This window comes from Gasterosteus aculeatus, chromosome 20 (genome assembly GCF_964276395.1).
Source record: "Gasterosteus aculeatus chromosome 20, fGasAcu3.hap1.1, whole genome shotgun sequence".
In the NCBI taxonomy this organism is placed as follows: Eukaryota; Metazoa; Chordata; class Actinopteri; order Perciformes; family Gasterosteidae; genus Gasterosteus; species Gasterosteus aculeatus.
Window position 1 is genome coordinate 20863000 of NC_135707.1, and position 17690 is coordinate 20880689.

A 17690-nucleotide genomic window follows, 5' to 3' on the forward strand; every position below is an offset into this window, starting at 1 on the left:
TGTACTGCGCTGGTCATGGATTTAGGCTCATTTGTTAATGTCTCACTTCCAGTTAGACACCACAAAACACCTATCACACCTCCAGCGATAAAAGCCCCATGACCAATCTGATTTAAAAATGAACGGCGAGAAGATTTTAGTTGGCCACGTAATATAACGCGTTGGTCCAGATTGAAATATCAGCCTCATATTAATCCGGTTGGCTTCTCTGTTTGTTTTATGTGAATTGACCTGACCGCAGCGTCACACTGGTTCCTTCTGAAAAAAAAAGGCTGACGGGAATTTTCCATTCTATTCAGGATTATTGCAGAAAATGATGTCTGTGGCAAAGACATTTTGTTGATCAAGATCATGTTCACAAATAAACACCAAGTCACACCACACAAGTTTTGAAGCGGGAAGACAATCAGCTGTAGTATAAAGTGAATGTTATGAAGGAACAACGCTGCAGTCACATTACATGACGTCATCACTTTTAGTTGAATAACTTATTCCAGGCATCTAACTAGGAACACGTTTGAAAACCCCTTCAGATCAAGACGAGAGAAGCTGGGACCCGGACTCAGACTCAGGTTTTAGTACTCATTCCTACAGCACTCTGTCGTGACGGGCTCTGCTCTCCTGAGGGCCACCCCCACCTCTGGATGGAACAGAATATCATTTGAAAAATATTTTCTCTCCGTACTGGTGGAGTAAATTGAGGGACAATGTTACGCCATTAATTATGCCACGTTTCATTCATCTTGGCCGATCCATCTTTATCATTAACCAAGCCTGCTCATTTGGCCCCGTGCCTCGATTTAATAGAGTGCAGTATTGGGTGAGAAAAGTTCAAATTCTGCATGGCAGCTTTTCCAACAGCTAAGTCCATTTTTAATGGTCCTGTTATTGTCATCTGCTCTTGCCTTTTTTCTCATTTGAGAGGCTAGGAGATAATTAGTGCTGGTGGTTTAATGACAGAGTGGGTGTGGAAACGTCTGGATTCTTTCACCTGGACCCCCTGCAGTTCGCCTACAGAGCCAACAGGTCTGTGGACGATGCTGTCAACATGGCCCTCCACTACATCCTCCAGCATCTGGACTCCCCAGGAACCTACGCCAGGATCCTGTTTGTGGACCCAGCTGCACGTGCCCGACTCCACCTGCAAGTGGATCACAGACTTCCTGTCTGACAGGAAGCAGCACGTGAAGCTGGGGAAACATGTCTCAGCCTCTCGGACCATCAGCACCGGTTCCCCCCAAGGCTGCGTTCTCTCCCCTCTGCTCTTCTCCCTGTACACCAACAGCTGCACCTCCAGCCACCAGTCCGTCAAGCTCCTGAAGTTTGCGGATGACACCACCCTCATTGGACTGATCTCTGGTCGGGACGAGTCCGCCTACAGGTGGGAGTCTGACCATCTGGTGTCGTGGTGCAGTCAGAACAACCTGGAGCTCAACGCTCTAAAGACAGTGGAGATGGTTGTGGATTTCAGGAAGAACAGAGCCCCACCCTCCCCCATCACCCTGTGTGACTCCCCCGTCACTATTGTGGATTCCTTCCGTTTCCTGGGCTCCATCATCACCCAGGACCTCAAGTGGGAGCTGAACATCAGCTCCATCACCAAGAAGGCTCAGCAGAGGTTGTTCTTCCTGAGGCAGCTGAAGAAACTCAACCTGCCAAAGACGATGATGGTCCACTTCTACACGGCCATCATGGAGTCCATCCTCTGCTCCTCCATCACCGTCTGGTACGCTGCAGCCACAGCCAAGGAGAAGGGCAGGCTGCAGCGTGTCATCCGCTCTGCAGAGAGGGTGATCGGCTGCAATCTGCCGTCCCTGCAGGACTTGTTCGCTTCCAGGTCTCTGAAGCAGCTAAAAAGATCGCGGCCGACCCCTCCCACCCCGGACAAAACCTGTTTGTGCCCCTTCCATCTGGCAGGAGGCTGAGGTCCATCAGGACTACGACCTCCCGCCACACCAACAGTTTCTTCCCGTCGGCAGTCGGGCTCATCAACAGAGCCGGTCCCCCACTGACTGACTATAACACTCCACCGTCACTTTCATTCTTTCATTCTGCACACGTCTCTTTTCACCTCTCACTTTCTGTTCGCTGGTGCACTCTATTTTTCATTTTTTAAATATTTTTAACATATTCCTTTATTTTAAACTAACTCATAGCATTATACTACTAACCCATAGCATTATATTTTATTTTATTCCTCGTGCACTGTTGTCTTGTTGTCCATGGTCTGCTGTTACGCACCAACCGCCAAGTCAAATTCCTTGTATGTCTGACATATTATGTCAATAAATGTTTCCTTATTCCTGATTTCCAAAAGAGATTATCTAGAAAACTATCAATTTAGCCAAAGATGATGAATTATGCTTTATAATAGAAATATTACTTTGTTTGCTCTGCCTTATGAAGTCTCAAGACAGATGTCTCTGGTTGTACACTACAGTATGTGAACCATAAACTGCCTCACGCAAAGGTAATTAGACCTCTGTGTCTAAAATCAAACCCTCGTTCCCCTCAAAAAAATAAATAAATAAAAATAAACAACATGAAACCCAATAATAGCAACAGATAATGCTAAAAAATTAATGAATATTTTAAGGCAGTGGTGGTAATCTTATTTGATTTGTATTTATTTTATAATTATTTATTTTTAAATATAGCAATCAATGAATGAAATGCACTGGCAAGACAATACTAATATCTGGGACCTGTAGCTGTTATAAAACCGTCCAATCTATTAATTCCAAAGAAAGATGGGTGGAGCAACTTTGGAGGAAGTGCTGCTGGCTGCTTTTCTTTGGAAGAGAGTTGGCAACAGCGGGCTGCGTTTTTGGATTGGATCATTTTTCAATCTACGGTACTCTTACTGGCTTCTAAACATTACCAGCCGTGCCGAGTACAGTGGGATATTCTTTTTCAATACAAGGGTTTATTCTTGGAATGCTTTTAAACATGCCGACTATCTCTCTTCTTCTATCAAGCTTTATTCAACTTTTTTTCTACATTGAACATTTTCAGCTCCTTAAAAAGTTGAGCTAATGAAATATTCAGCTCCTTCAGGAGAGCGGTGCTACAACATTTCAGCTTTCTCTTCTTCTTCAATTAATATAAATCAACCGAATATTTTTTTCAACTTACAAATCCTTCTTCTTCCTCAATCTTTCAGCTACAGACTACAAACTTTAAAATGTTGACAAAACCCTAAACATTTTTCCTTTAAATTCAGCTTTTTGATCTATTCAACTCTTCTAAATTTCACTGATGATGTTTCACAAGTTTTCCAGACCGTTGCTGAGATTTACATGGGTGTGTATGTGGCAGCCAGAGTAGCAGCTTCAGAATCTGGTTAAAGAAATATTTATATTCACTCTACATGCTTCATTTCGGATTGATAGATATTTTATGCTGGTCATGGAAATGTGAATGAGCCCCCCATGAGTGGTACAAAGTCCAACCCTCTCGCCCTGTAGAGACCAATCTGTAAGTTCAGAGGAAGCAGGAGGTAAAAGTTTATGAAACTCGGTGGAGTCTTTTTCTGACAGTACAGACCGTACAGTGCAGCCGGAAAGTACCCAAAGCCTTTCACTTGTTACATCCTCATTCCAAAATACACTATTTCCTCAAAATTTGACACAAAAACGCCCATACTGACAAAGTGAAAAAAGCTTGATCAATTTTTTTTAAAATTGATTAAAAATAAAAGAACTAAAATATAACATTTACATAAGTATTCACAGCTTTAGCTCAATACTTTCTTGAAGCACCTTTGGCAGCACTTACAGCCGTTTTGGTGCTACTAGTACTACTAAAACAAGTACTACTACTACTACCAGTAGATCTACTGCTATTAAAAACTAAGATTACTACTACTACTCGCAATACTAAAAATGGGTATTACTACTAATACGACTATAACAAAAACAACGTTAAAATTGATTTCAGCTTTTCTCATTTCTTTATTTCAGCATTTATTTTGAAATTCATTTCAGCTTTCAGCATTCCAACCCTTTTCCAGCAGTAAATGCATTTTCTCGTTCACCGTAACATTAGTTATCGATACCAAAGCTATGCTTCCTAAACACATTCAAAAATATAACACATGGAGTGGATGCAGATAAAACTATGTCTATTAAGATATAATCAAACATGATTTCAAAGTCTGATTAAAATTAAACTCAATGACACTCAATGAAGAAAATGATAATATTCAGCCAGCTATTGGACCAGTTTTCCGTACTTGCTGCTATGGTCCGGCCAGCCTCCCTCATGTCATCACTTATATTATATTATTATATATATTGTATATTCGTATATTTCATGATACGAGTTCATACACGGCTGAGGAATTTACTTTTGAAACACTTTATGAATTCTGGATATTATCAAGCAGCTGTAGTTAGTAAAACGACTTTGTAACTATTGTGATGCCATTGATATCCTTTCTCATTTTGTACAACACAAGCTCCCATTGATTTTGAAACTGGGCCTGAAGGCTGCAGCACGTGAATCACACTCTCCACGGGAACTATTCAGGGAGCTTTAAACAATGTTTTCTGGGTTTCCCTTTACCCATTTATTCATCCCAGTTTTTCAAAGAGCTAAAGTTGAACCGACAGGCCTCCCATTCCCCAGCAGGTGGAGTACTGCGCCTGCAGAAAGCAGCCAGTCGGCAGCAGCGATCACATGGACACAGACCACGATCCAGTGAGAAGGAAGGAGAGAAGCGGGGATCAATTGAACCATCTGTTGTTGGCAAACAAGGGGGCATTCTCCTCTTAACATGCTCCTCATTCAGACCAATGCATTGACTTTGATCTCTGTTGTGCATGGATCACAATGAGGCGCTGTCTTTAGAAATATCACTAAGGCACTTGCTGTGCATTGTCAGGCTCTTCTGTTGAATACAGCACAACGAACAAAGCCAGCATTCAAGACCTCTTTTTTTCTAAATGAGCATAGTATCTTTAAACACGTTAAACACAATAAAATAATAATAAATATATAATAAAATACATTTTCACATACTCCGCATGGATTGTTTATCGCCTGCTGTGTGACAAACATTTCTAAATCAACTCCCTGTGTAAAAACAGTTTAATGACTCATTCTTCACTCATTCTGCTTTTTAAAGATCCGTGTTTGGATGTAAGCGGGCACTTAAAAAAAAATGTGGTTGAGATCTAATTTATTCAACCGTCTCTGCGTCACAGCAGCTTGGGAATCAAGTCCAGCTTATTCAGGATGAACCAAAACGATGGCCAAACAACTTGCGTTCACACTATCTGCATTGCAGTGAGGATGGGTGGCTGAAAAACCTGCAAAGTTTCCCTTCCATCTTCCATCCTCCTCCTGAGGGAAGTGGGTGTGTGGAGCCGACTATCAGCTGCTTATTGTGCAAGAGCTTAGCTGCTTATATCCGCCCAATGGAAGGCCAAGGCTGTCTTTTACTAGGTTTTGTGAAATGTCTTGATGAAGCTGACAATCTATAACAGAGGTATAATACAAAAAGGTTTTGTTATACGGCCAAATAATGAAGTCTTGAAGTCATACTGAGCGCACACTTCCCCTCTGGATTCTTCATGCAAGAATCGCATTGTCCCATGTTGCCGGAAGTCATTCTCCTCATTATGTTGCTTAGTAAGAGTCTACGGTCTTTTAAAATTGTGTTTAATCTATCTAAATTGTGGATTTCAAAAGAAAAGTCACATAATTTGGGATCTATGGCACTTAGGAACAGCAGGCACTGCACAGAGCTGGGGGAAAACAAGCCATTTCCAAGGGGAAGACTATAGATTTAGAAGAGTACGTGTGGTAAAAAGAAGGAAGAAAAACTGGACTATTCTGGACTTTGTTTGGATGGAGGTGCACAATTTACACCTGTGAGAAGGAGACGTGTGAGGGGAAGCGGCAGGCTCACAAGTCTGTACCTCCATGATCCATTCGATGGTCAAATAACAGTCTAACAGCACTCGATAATGATCCAGCACACAGCTTCCACCTTTCCTTGGAAACGCAGTTGTTCAAGAGGGCTTTAGGGAGTTCCCTGGTTTGAGTCTCACAGATCTTGTTTACCAAGACAGTGAAAAAATCAGCCACCTCAAACCAAAAGCTGCAGCAAGCTGTTAGTTTCACGAGTCCTGCGTTGTGAACGGAGCCCTTCATTCAAAAGTCTGCAGTTCAACACTAAACATATCAGGATGAGGGACGGAGACAAGAGGACTTTCTTTCATTTCTACAAATGTGGCCAAGAAAGACAAAAAGGATTCTTCTTTAAACTGAGTACACAACCAAAGCCCCCTCAAAGAACACCTCAACATCAAGATCAAAAGTCTAGTGCATTTCTTTTGTTTAGAATTTAACCGATTTGACAAATGACAAATAGTTGACCGTCATGTAAAAATGACAAAATGTTTTGGTTCATCACAAAACTGGAACTTTTATTTTTGATTACATGTTTGTAAAATCTAGCGACAGCGTTTAAAAATAATACAAATGATGGAGCTACGACATTAGCCTGGAGTTATCAGGGGGAATTTGCATGTGTGTGGAGCCATGCTTGTTGAGGTCAGTAGAGAGGTGCAGGCTAATGGAGTAGCAGAAGGTGGATAATGGCTCTGCCTCAGACCTCCAGAGTCTGCAGCAGCTTCTCCCAAGTCCAACTTCATTAGCATGCGCGCCACGTGACGCCTCCCTCCCTCTCCCTCAATCTCTGCCCCCTCGTCCTCTTTTCTCTCTTCCCTCCTCTCCTGCTGTGTGTCTCCCTCTTTCTACTTCTCCTCTGGCTCAGTGGTGTGTTTCCAAGAGATAAGGCCCTTGCTCATTTCACACATGAGCAGACTGGAGTTGGGTTAGGCTGTGTGTGTGTGTGTGTATTCTTTGTGTGTGCGTATACCTGTGCTTGTGTCTGCATGTGTGCACGTACGAGTTTACACGCTTATGTATGCGTTGAAGGTTAGAGGAAAAAGAGTCCAAGAGCAGACTCCAACTCAGAGTTTTCTCCACTTGCTGCTTCTTTACAGCTTTTTTGAGGCGGTGACTTCTTTCCTCCACAGTTGTCTGACAGAGGGGGAAAGTAGCCTCATTTCCCGGTTAAACTGAATTTTCAGTTTATGGATCTCGATCAAATTATAGATTATAGATTTTCTTGGGCAGATATCATAAAATAACACGTATGTTAGTTTTTCCATCGCTGCCTAGCAGGACAACATGTCACCTGGAGGACAGTGGACTGCAGCTCCAGGGGGTGGACCTTCAGTTAGCAGTTAGCTTTAGCATCTAGCATTAAGCCAGCACAAACTCCAGTGGTACAAAGCCGCTGACTCAGTGTTTTGGAATAATTGTGAGAATTTACCTTACCTCTCAGTTAACCATTCTCATTGGGAAACCCGAGCAAACAAAAAGTTCTCCTTTGTATCTGGTCTGACAGTGAAGTTAGGCGGGAGGATGGGCGCACTCCTCTGTATGAACTGGTCCCTGTTCCTCGTAAGTGGCTAACGGAGTTAGCCGGATCATTTTCAGAATAAGATGACATAGATCAGGCTTTTCGGTTCCACGAAGCAAGTTTTGCAAAATCACCATAGCAACACCTCCAAAAACTTGAACCTGCTCCGGCGCTGGTTTAATAAACTTTCTAAAACTCAATAAATACATTTAGTAGAAATTACATTTATAGAATATTCTGTTCACACACAGATACGGCAGGTAGGCATATAAAAAATAGACTAAGAACATTGTCACAGGTGTAGGTTCTTGGGGTTCTTGAATAAGGCAGGACACGGCAGGTTTGGTCGACAATGCATTTACTTTGCTACTTGCGTTCGTCAAAACACAGACACAAACACAACTTAGGCCGGGGAGTCATCCGGCCTAACCTACTCCCTCCTCTCCCTCAAGAGGGCGGGAGAGGAAGCCTGCCACGACCATCCGCGCCCCCGGTCTATGGACCACCTTGAAGTTAAAAGGCAGATACCACCGAGTGATCCGGGCGTTGGTATCCTTCATGCGGTGGAGCCATTGGAGCGGGGCGTGGTCCGAACAGAGGGTGAATGAGCGTCCCAGGAGGTAGTAGCAGCAGTTCACCGCCCACCGGATGGCCAGGCACTCCTTCTCCACCGTGCTGTACCTGGCCTCCCTTTCGGACCGCTTCCGGCTGATGCATAAGACTGGGCGGTCGACCCCCCCTCGGTGGTCTACGATGCGTCGGTCTGCAGAGTAAAGGGAAAAGAAAAGTTAGGGGTGTGGAGGAGTGGTTCCCCAGAGAGAGTCTGCTTTACCCGCTGGCACTGCTCCGACCACTGGACCAAGTCTGACGCACCTTTTCGGGTCAGTTCGGTCAAGGGGCTGGTGATGTCCGTGAAGCCGGGGATGAACCGGCAGTAATATCCCGCCAGCCCCGAAAAAGCCTCACCTCTTTTTTTGTCTTGGGCCGCGGGCAGGCTGCGATAGCCGGCGTCTTGTCCACTTGAGGACGCACCTACCCCAAATACTGTACCTCCCTCCGTCCAACTGCACACTGCCCTGGGTTGGCGGTTAGCCCAGGTCGTCTCAGTCCATCCAGAACCATACCGACCCATCTCTCTTAACCACAAGAACTATGGGTCCCCCCTGATTCCTGGCCAATAAAATCGGGTCATTATCCAGTCTAGTGTTTTCCCGTAGTAGTCTGTCCCTAATCAATGAGAAGTGCGGATATGACTGCGCTGCGTCAGGGCGCACCAGCTGACCATCAATTCTTATCACTTGGTTGTAGGCTGAGCATAGAGTATCATCCTGAGACTGCTCGAGTGGAAAATCTTGAAGAGTCCGTCCTCTGCTCTAAGGCCCTACCCTTTCCGCAAGAAGTTAATTTCGTTGTGTTTTACTATTTGCCGTTGTATTTTGCACTTCAGGGCCACCGTAGGAATCCCTATCCAACCTGAAACATTACCGGTATTGGCAACCCTCCAAAAATATACTTATGTACTTATAATAATACTGATGGCTTATAGCTTCTCACTGTACTCATGTCGCATAGGACACCTAACTTGGCCCTTTAAGTTCAGATCTCCGGGGAGCACAATCACCAGACTGAAGGATTTGGGAACATACTTTTATTACAATAATCATTTACAAAAAAGGGGAGCATTGACTTCTATGCAGGAGACGTTATTGGGTTGGCCTGTACTCTCTCACATACATAACCATGACGGTAGCAAGGCTACTATAGCCACCCCCATAACACAGCACCCCCAAAGTGCTCAACACGTCAACTGTATAGCCCAGTACTTCATAGCAAACCAGAAGAAGCGATCGCGTAGGGCCCTCAGCAACCGTTAGCGTGCGCCAGGGACTCATGGTACCTGGTCCAAACTAACCTCCTCTCCTCAGCAGGCACCACAATGACAGCCTCTGTCTCGCCACATCAAGACACCTCCCCTCACCTCCAACTGTTTCAATTTCCCCCCAAACCCTTTACCTGATGTCTCCAGGGGCTGATACTCTCAAGCTAACAAGGCTGTGATTGGTCTGCTAACTACGTCCTGTACGGAGTCTCACATTTCTGTTTTCATAGCACAATACAGTCATCATTAAAACGAGGAATGTTTACGAGAGAACGGATCAGATTGAAGAGCTTTTGGAAGAAATCCGTAAATATGAGCACTTGTACAAGCCGTCATTGGCGGACTATGAGGACGCCGGATGGCCTCTGATTCATGGTTGGAGATCTCTGTAAACTCTCGGTTGAGAGGTGCACAAAGTTGTGGTGGAAAATACGGGACAAATATGTCTGCGAAAAAAAGGCGATGAAAAGCAGCAGTGTGGATGCATGGGGCAATAAAGTCTCTGACAAAAAAAACTAAACAAATCAACAACAACTTCCACACACAAAGACGTGACTCTCCAGGTCGTCTTTAACAAAAAACGTTACTCCACCTGTTGATCTGGAGATGAATTGCTTTGCAACACGCGCGAGACTTTTAGAACCATGAATTGAAACGAGTGCGTGCACGCAGACGCAGACGCATGCGCCAGCCTTTAGTCTCAGCACCGCCCCATAGCTTAATGCCTCCAGATAACGCAGTGCTGGCCAGCCTGAACCCTGTGCTCAGATATCACGGAGGAAACACACACACCTATCTTGTGAATCAGACAAGTCTGAAGCCAATTTGTATGCAACTCAAGTGTTATCCAAGCACGAGCCTGAAACTTGAATGGCCCTCCCTGGTAGAAGTAGGTAGTCTTCACTGGGGGGTGGAAGCCAGGTCTTTCTGGGAATCTCACACTCTACTGGCAAACACAAACTTGACTCGCTCAGGGCTGAAGCAAGATGTAGCAATCCAATTTTGGGTTATATTAAGAAGCTCCAACTTTAATGTACTTATTACAGGAGAGCCCCACTGAGGCGCATCTCCTCTAAGCTTGGGAGGAGAAATATTACATCACTGTAATACACGGTGAGTTATATTAAATGTGGTTAGTGTTAAATAATACCTTCTGGCAGCTTGCACCAACTGTCAATGCTGCCTCCTCTTACCACGAGGATTGAATATCAGCTTTACATTTGGGAATTATGTCACCTATATAGATTTCCTCCAATTAATTGTGATGGTTTCACGTGAAGGTTTCACAGTATGTTTTAGGATGTTGAAAGAGCTGCGCGAAAGAGGGCGACAAACTATGATTTCACCCTCCTGCTCTCCGCACATCCAAAGCCACTCTTTTCTCTCCCGGTTCTCTCTCTCTCTTACACACACACACACACACACACACACACACACACACACACACACACACACACACACACACACACTACACACACACGTGGCTACAATATGAAGCTTGCGGGCCGCACTAACATCAAACTTTCATATTAAGGTGGGGGCCACAAAATATCATCCTGAGGGCAGTTCGTTCCATCAATTCTGCTGACTGTGGATACCAAGAGCAATGATGTTTCACATTCATTCGAAAAATAGATTTGTTCTTACTTTGTGACAAAGGGTATATTGTTTTCACTTCATCCGTATCTAAAACCTTTGTATAATTTATTTTGTTATGCTTTTCACCACTGTTAAAATATCTGGTGCTTTTGTTAAACATTTCAACCAATTAGGAAAACATCTCTATGATTGTCAGACAATATTTTCTTCACATTACTTCAGTTCAATGAAATCCATGCATCTCAGTTGGATTGGATATTCTAATTCCGGTCATTTCAATCCATCCATCTGCAAACCACTAATCTGCACATCAGTCGCTGGAGTCCATCCCAGCCAACGGGCGACCGATCCAGGATACACCCTGGACTGGTCACCAGCCAATCACAGGGCTACACAGAGACACACAACCATTCACACTCACATTCACACACCTACGGGCAATTTAGAGTCACCAATCAACCTGATCCCCAGAGAATGTCTTTGGACCGTGGGAGGAAGCCGGAGAACCCGGAGAGAACCACATAGACACGGGGAGAACATGCAGACTCCACACAGAAATGTTTTTCAACGCAAGCCCAAATAGATTTTTTATTAGTAAATTCATCTCCATGTTTGAACCACGCATGTCTGAAAATAGTCACAACTCAAGTGTTAGGTGATTAGGTTAATCACCTCCAGACCTCACAGTGTCATAAAATACTCCCTTTCTTTCGTCCTGAATTTGTGCATTCCACAGTTGGTGAGCTTGTCCTTTAATTGAAAAGAAAAATAATTGAACCTCTTTATGCACTGATATTGAGAAAAAAAAAGAAAAGAAAAAAATGTATAAGCTAATTCTATGACAAATATTTGCACTCAGGGTAAAATGTCATTCAAACAGTGTGTGTGGTTCTTCACTTTGGTTAAGTAACATGAGAGGAGGAAATAACTTTTGGTTGCCTTTTATGGCTCCCACACTTCCTCAAAACCGGGCCATCTTCTCACTGTACGATGACCATGTCACTCCCATAAACCTCTGTTGCTTCAACAAAGATGTGTTTAGTCTTATGATGGCCGTTGTTGTTTTAGGGAGACCTGCTAACTCTTTTTCTGAGCAGGTCAGTTGTCAGCACATTTCCAGCTGTGTAACTCACCCAGAATGCAGCTGCTAGACTGGTCTTTGACTCCTCAGTGAGCATAAAACCATACAGCTGAAAACAAACCCCTACAGACTATACCTGGACTCTTTAGCACTTACGGTGACACTTTTTAGTTTAGCTTTCTTAAAGGAATTATACTTTGTGTGGTTCTGGGTCTTTGTTTTAATGTCCTTGCTGCAAGACACTTTGGGTAAAAGCGTCAGCTAAATGAAGAATTTACTCCATCTCTTTATCTGGCCATTCAACTGTTCTATTTCATCGTTACTGACCGCCAGAGGCAGTGCTTCACAATGGATTATCTTCTGTCTCGCGCATGCGCAGGTCGAGTCTTTATACCAACAAAGTCACCTGTGACCCTGGAAGACCTTCCGTCACGTATAAGTACTGGTGTCATCCTGAGATCGGTCCTATTTCATCTTCTCGCTACGCAGGTAGCTACTCTGGTAGCTAAGCTTAAACGAGCTAATTCTCTAATATTGAGACATGGGCGAAAGATACTGCTGCACATCAGGGCTGTCAACCAATTTTATATATTTGAATATTTATTCGAATAGTTGCCCGCCTGGCAGCACAGGGCACTGCTTACCTCCTCTCACGTGGCTCGGTGGGGCCTCAAGGTGGAACCACCCTAGCCCTTCTCAGAGCACTACCGGCGTTAGGGTGGCCCTGTGGGGCTGTCCATCACCCCAGCATGTGGACGACTTCCCCACAGCTTCTCCCCTTCTATGAGATAGATGGTTGCCTTACATCCTTTTCAGCCTTTAGGGCGGACTGGCAGTGGGCGGCTTCAGGCTGCACAGCCTTCACTTGTATGCCAAGTCTCTGGACAATAGTAGCATCAGGACCACAGGAGCTAGCGCTCCAGCATTTCCCGCTATACCTTGAGGGAAACCAGATGTTAATCCGGTTGGACAACACCTCTGCTGTGTTGACAACAATATTAGGGGGGCAACTGATTACGCTTACTTAGGCAGCCTTTGCCTGACCAGCCTTCGGGCAATAACCGACAGAGGGGACCACCGCTATGGGTCAAGGTGCTCTGGCTCACACGTGGCCAGAGAATCCTCTTCAGGCCGTTGCCATTTCTGGGCAGCCTACTGAGGTCAACATCACGCAGTAAGGAGCCAAAAAAGGGTGTGGCTCCGCAATCACGTCCTGCGAGCGGCTAAAAAGCCACTGCAAGAGACGTACCCTTGGCACTGGAGACCCTAGACGTGCCTTTTGAACCCCCGACACAGGTGGAGTCAAGATGGCTATTGGCATCACACCCACTAAACTCATACGCGAGCTGCATGTCCTGCTGGTGAGCAAATCATATCTGAGGGTACCTCAGATGGCTCTGGCATTACTGAGTCGGGGGCAGGAGTCGTGGAGCCGGTACCGGAGTCGGGGGCCTGGGTCGTGGAGCCGCAAATGGCGGCGGTGGTTGGGGCGTGAGTCGTGGAGCCGGATCAGGAGGTTGCTGCAGCACAGCGCGGAAGGAGGTGCAGTGCGGCCCAGCGGGGTCGGGAGGTCGCTGCGGACCAGCGCGGAAGGTGGTGCCCTGCGGCCCAGCGTGGAGAGAGTAGGTGGCCTGGAGTTTGGCAGCGAGCTCCCAGTGCGATCCGGCACCAAGATGGGTAGCCTGCTGTACATGGCGTGGCCCGCCCCGGGCCAAACGAGTTCCCCAGAATGGGCTGGGGATGGGAAGGCAGGACCCAGACGCAGAGTTTTTCGAAAACAAAAAGACTTTAATTGTCAAAACTTCAAAATCAAAAAAGGCCAGGGGGAAAAACGCAGACAGAGTGACAAGAGACACACATGGCTTAAATACACTGGAAAGGTGTACTGCTAAGGTCACCTTCAAGGTTGTGAATACACACGCCCTGTTTCCAGATTAATACCACACCCCCAATGCAACCAGTGTCATTACACAACGTACGTAGTGCTCCCGTGCCATGTCATGTTGATTTTGCATAATTAGCAATTAACTTACGTTTATTTACTTTACTTCTGTGTCTCTGCGCTGGGCTCTCCTGCAGCTCCGCGAGGCTCTTTACTCCGCGCCTTATTGAGTTGCATAATAATTGCGCGATACAACGAACCGATAATGAAATTCATAGCCAACTCTTTTAATAATTGATTTTTATCAATTTGTTGTTGCAGCTCTAGTCAACACCCTTAGTCAATCTTTCCTCTATGGCTGTTAAATTGAAGGAATGTATGTCAAGAATAGTGCTATATGTTTAACTGCTGAGATGTGAAAGGAATGTAATAGTGTGAGACTGATTGTTTTTTTCCTCAAGCCAGTCCAGGCCTGTGGAGTGGAACCCTCCATGATAACATATTCATTATGGTGAGCGTCAGCTTGGCGACAGGTCAACAGACTGGCCCTGGAAAAGCATTATTAACCAGGTAATTGGCGGGCAATTATACTGTTGTTTGTTGGCACTTCACTAGTATGCACTATTGCCTGCCCACCAACGTGATTTATGAGTCCATAATTCACTTTCTGCGAATCTAATTACATCCTCTCAGCACCCATTACTGGTACTCCGTTCACAGTGATGCCTCAGTGAAGCTTTTGGGGGAATTTTCACAGCTAGTAGTTCCATGCACTGCGTGTTGGTCAGCCCGCTTGTGTCGGATCTCAGGATCCACAGAGTCAAGATTGCCGGCTGCCTTATTGTCGGACCAGGGGACACCACACCGTTGGCCAGCTGGGCCCCTCATATTAAACAGGCAGCACATTCAATAATATTTGATGTTCACCTGAAAAAAAAACTGCTCTGTGGTTGTTTTTAGGTCCCGATCCCCACTGGGAAAAGTATAATTTAATGTGGTCTCTCTCTTTTCTGCATATCACTTTACTTTTACGTTTAACAATTATAGGAAATTTACTTCATATTTTAAGATAGAAGTTTGGAAAAGTGCAAAAACGTATATTTGACAGGATGTTTTTCATGTCTCACTGTGTCTTTCTGATTTCCCCACCCTAATAGCTGACCAAAATGTGAAGGTCTGATCCTGTCCCACTGGCCAAAGGGAAAAAAAGTTTCTGCTTATTAATTATTTCTTTTTTAAAATCGAAAATTTCTCCCACCACTTCCCTGCTTAGTTAATCCCTGCACTGGCCTGTGGGCCGATGATTGGCGTGTAATTACCAGCTGCTGGCATGTGGGCTTTCTCTGGGCTTCTCTTCTCATTCTGTTCCCTGCAAAGTCTTTGTTGATCCATCTCCCCTCTCCGCTCTGCACCTCCTCCTCTCCTCCCGTCTGTTTCCTATCTCCTATCTTCTCCCCCATATCTCTTTGCCGTTCCTCGCATTCCAACTTTCCTGGCTCTTCCCTCTGACTTGATCCACGTATCTGAGGAGATATCACGGCCCAGAAGGAATCTAGAGTAGGAGCAGTGCAGTTCTTTAAAAAATGAGAAATGGAATGGGGGATGTTTTTCCCCCATTTTCTAATCATTTTCCGTCCTGGTCTATCAAGCGTGGCATCAGTCGGAGCCGAGGCCAAGTTAAGCTTCCCCATTCTTTGAGGACACATGTTAATAAAACTAGCAGCAGATAACAGTAATTACTTCTCAGTGGCTTCTACTCTGCGCTGGGGACACGCTGTGAGGGAGAAGTCTGCCTCCTCCAGCCTGTGCGACCGAAAGATTAATTCAGTTTTTAATTAGTGCACACCCTGAGTGATACAAGCCAATGTAGACCCCCATCCTCGCCGTGCAGAGGATCCTCTTTCCTGCTTACCAGCCTCTCGGTTGTTGCCTTATTAGCATAAGTAATTAGAGAGCCCTTTTTGCCTGCATGGCTTTAAATGAAACATGTTGATCTCTTTTGATTCTTCTGTAGTTAGAGCCTGCCTGCCTTGTACAATTAAGGGTGGTTGATTTGGGGGGGCTGAAAGCCGGCAGTCCTGCTCTTGAAGATTTATCTCCTATTTTGTTGTAATCTCTCAAGAGTTCTCTGAAGATTTAAGAGGTGAGGACTGGAGCTGTGCATGCTGAAGCTTGAGGGCCAGTTCCCTCACTGTGAGATGAATGGTAGGGAGGCTCTGTGATTCTATTGTTTCATTTTACAAGATCCCCAGCGACCCAATCTGTCTTTGCAGGAATCAGTTCATTGTGCACGACGAGAAATTGAAGTGCCCCATTCAGTTTTGTGGTTAGTTCCTTGTTAACTGCTTAAAAGAAATTTTGAGAACACACTTTCTGAACATTTACAGGTAATCTGTGCTCCATGCAATGAAGTAGAGGAGTCTTTGCATTTGTAGTGACCAACAAGACAATACCAATGCTTTTAGGAAGTATTTTATCAAAAAGATACTAAAACAGGTGATCATTTCCCAAATGGATCAAAATGTTTTTCATCAATTACCTTTTATGATAAATCATATACATATGCTGGCCATTTATTGCACTTTATATCTCTAATAATAAAATAATCTAACATGATTACATGAATTAAATAAAACTGTATTTTAATGAAATGCTATGTTTAAATAACATGTCCTTTTTACCTTTCAACGTGTCTTGTCATCAGTGGGCGTCCGACAACGAAGGGATTCCTTTTTTTTTCTCCATTGAATGCACACACACCTATTCTCCTCCAGGTTACAGTTCTGCCTGTGTTAGTGCTATTTATGATGATTGCCGCTTAGCTGCTAGCTGTTTTTACAGCTATGTGCAGGGAGCAATGTTATCGGCTTTGTCAGGGCTTGTTTGAGTGTAGCACAAGTGATCCTGTGAAGATTGATTGATGTAAAATAAAGACAATTATAAATCGTTTCTTGATAAAATAATTGCTTTCCTGCTTTTGGTCAGGAGATGTGATCTTTTCTGTTAGGTAAGCATTTCTGAAAACTGCCAGCTAGTCATTTTGTGCATAAGAACTACATTTGGAGTATTGTAGTATTGGCAATAATAGTGTGTTTGTACAAGTAGTCAATGTCTGCAATCCGATGACTTGGCACTACTTGAAATGAGAGACATTTGGTTGTTAGAGAGCTGAGAAGGTACAGAATCCACAGCTGAGACAAGCAAAGGAAGCCAGTGTGTTCTCCAACCAAGAATTAAAAGCTCTGTCTCTGCCTCTCAACTATGACTCTACAAAGCTTGAATTACGCTGTCATACCCAGAACTGAGCAGAGAGATTACGTTGCGTTCCGTGCAGGAGTGTGATGTTCAAACCTTACATCCCAACCCGCACTCTCCGCTCTGCATCTGCCAAAGTGCTTCTTCCTCCCTCACTGAGAGCAAAACACTCGAAGAGATCACCACCGTTTGCTGTCTTGGCTCCTAAATGGTGGAAGGAGCTCTCTGACACCAGGACCGCAGAGAGCCTTCACATCTTCCGCCGCAAACTAAAGACACACCTCTTCAGACTCTACACTAATTGTACTTATAAAGGCCCTTTATCTATAGCAGATTGTAAATGGACGTATTTGATGTAATAGAGTTTTCTTGTTCTCCTGAGTTTGTATCCTTATGGTTGAAATGCACTTATTGTAAGTCGCTTTGGATAAAAGTGTCAGCTAAATGACATGTCATGTAAATCTGGCTGAACTGGCAACACAGGAAGGCAGAATAAGACACCGACTGAGTGTCTGTCCTATTATTTGTATTTTGTAATAACCTGTCTTTTCTACCC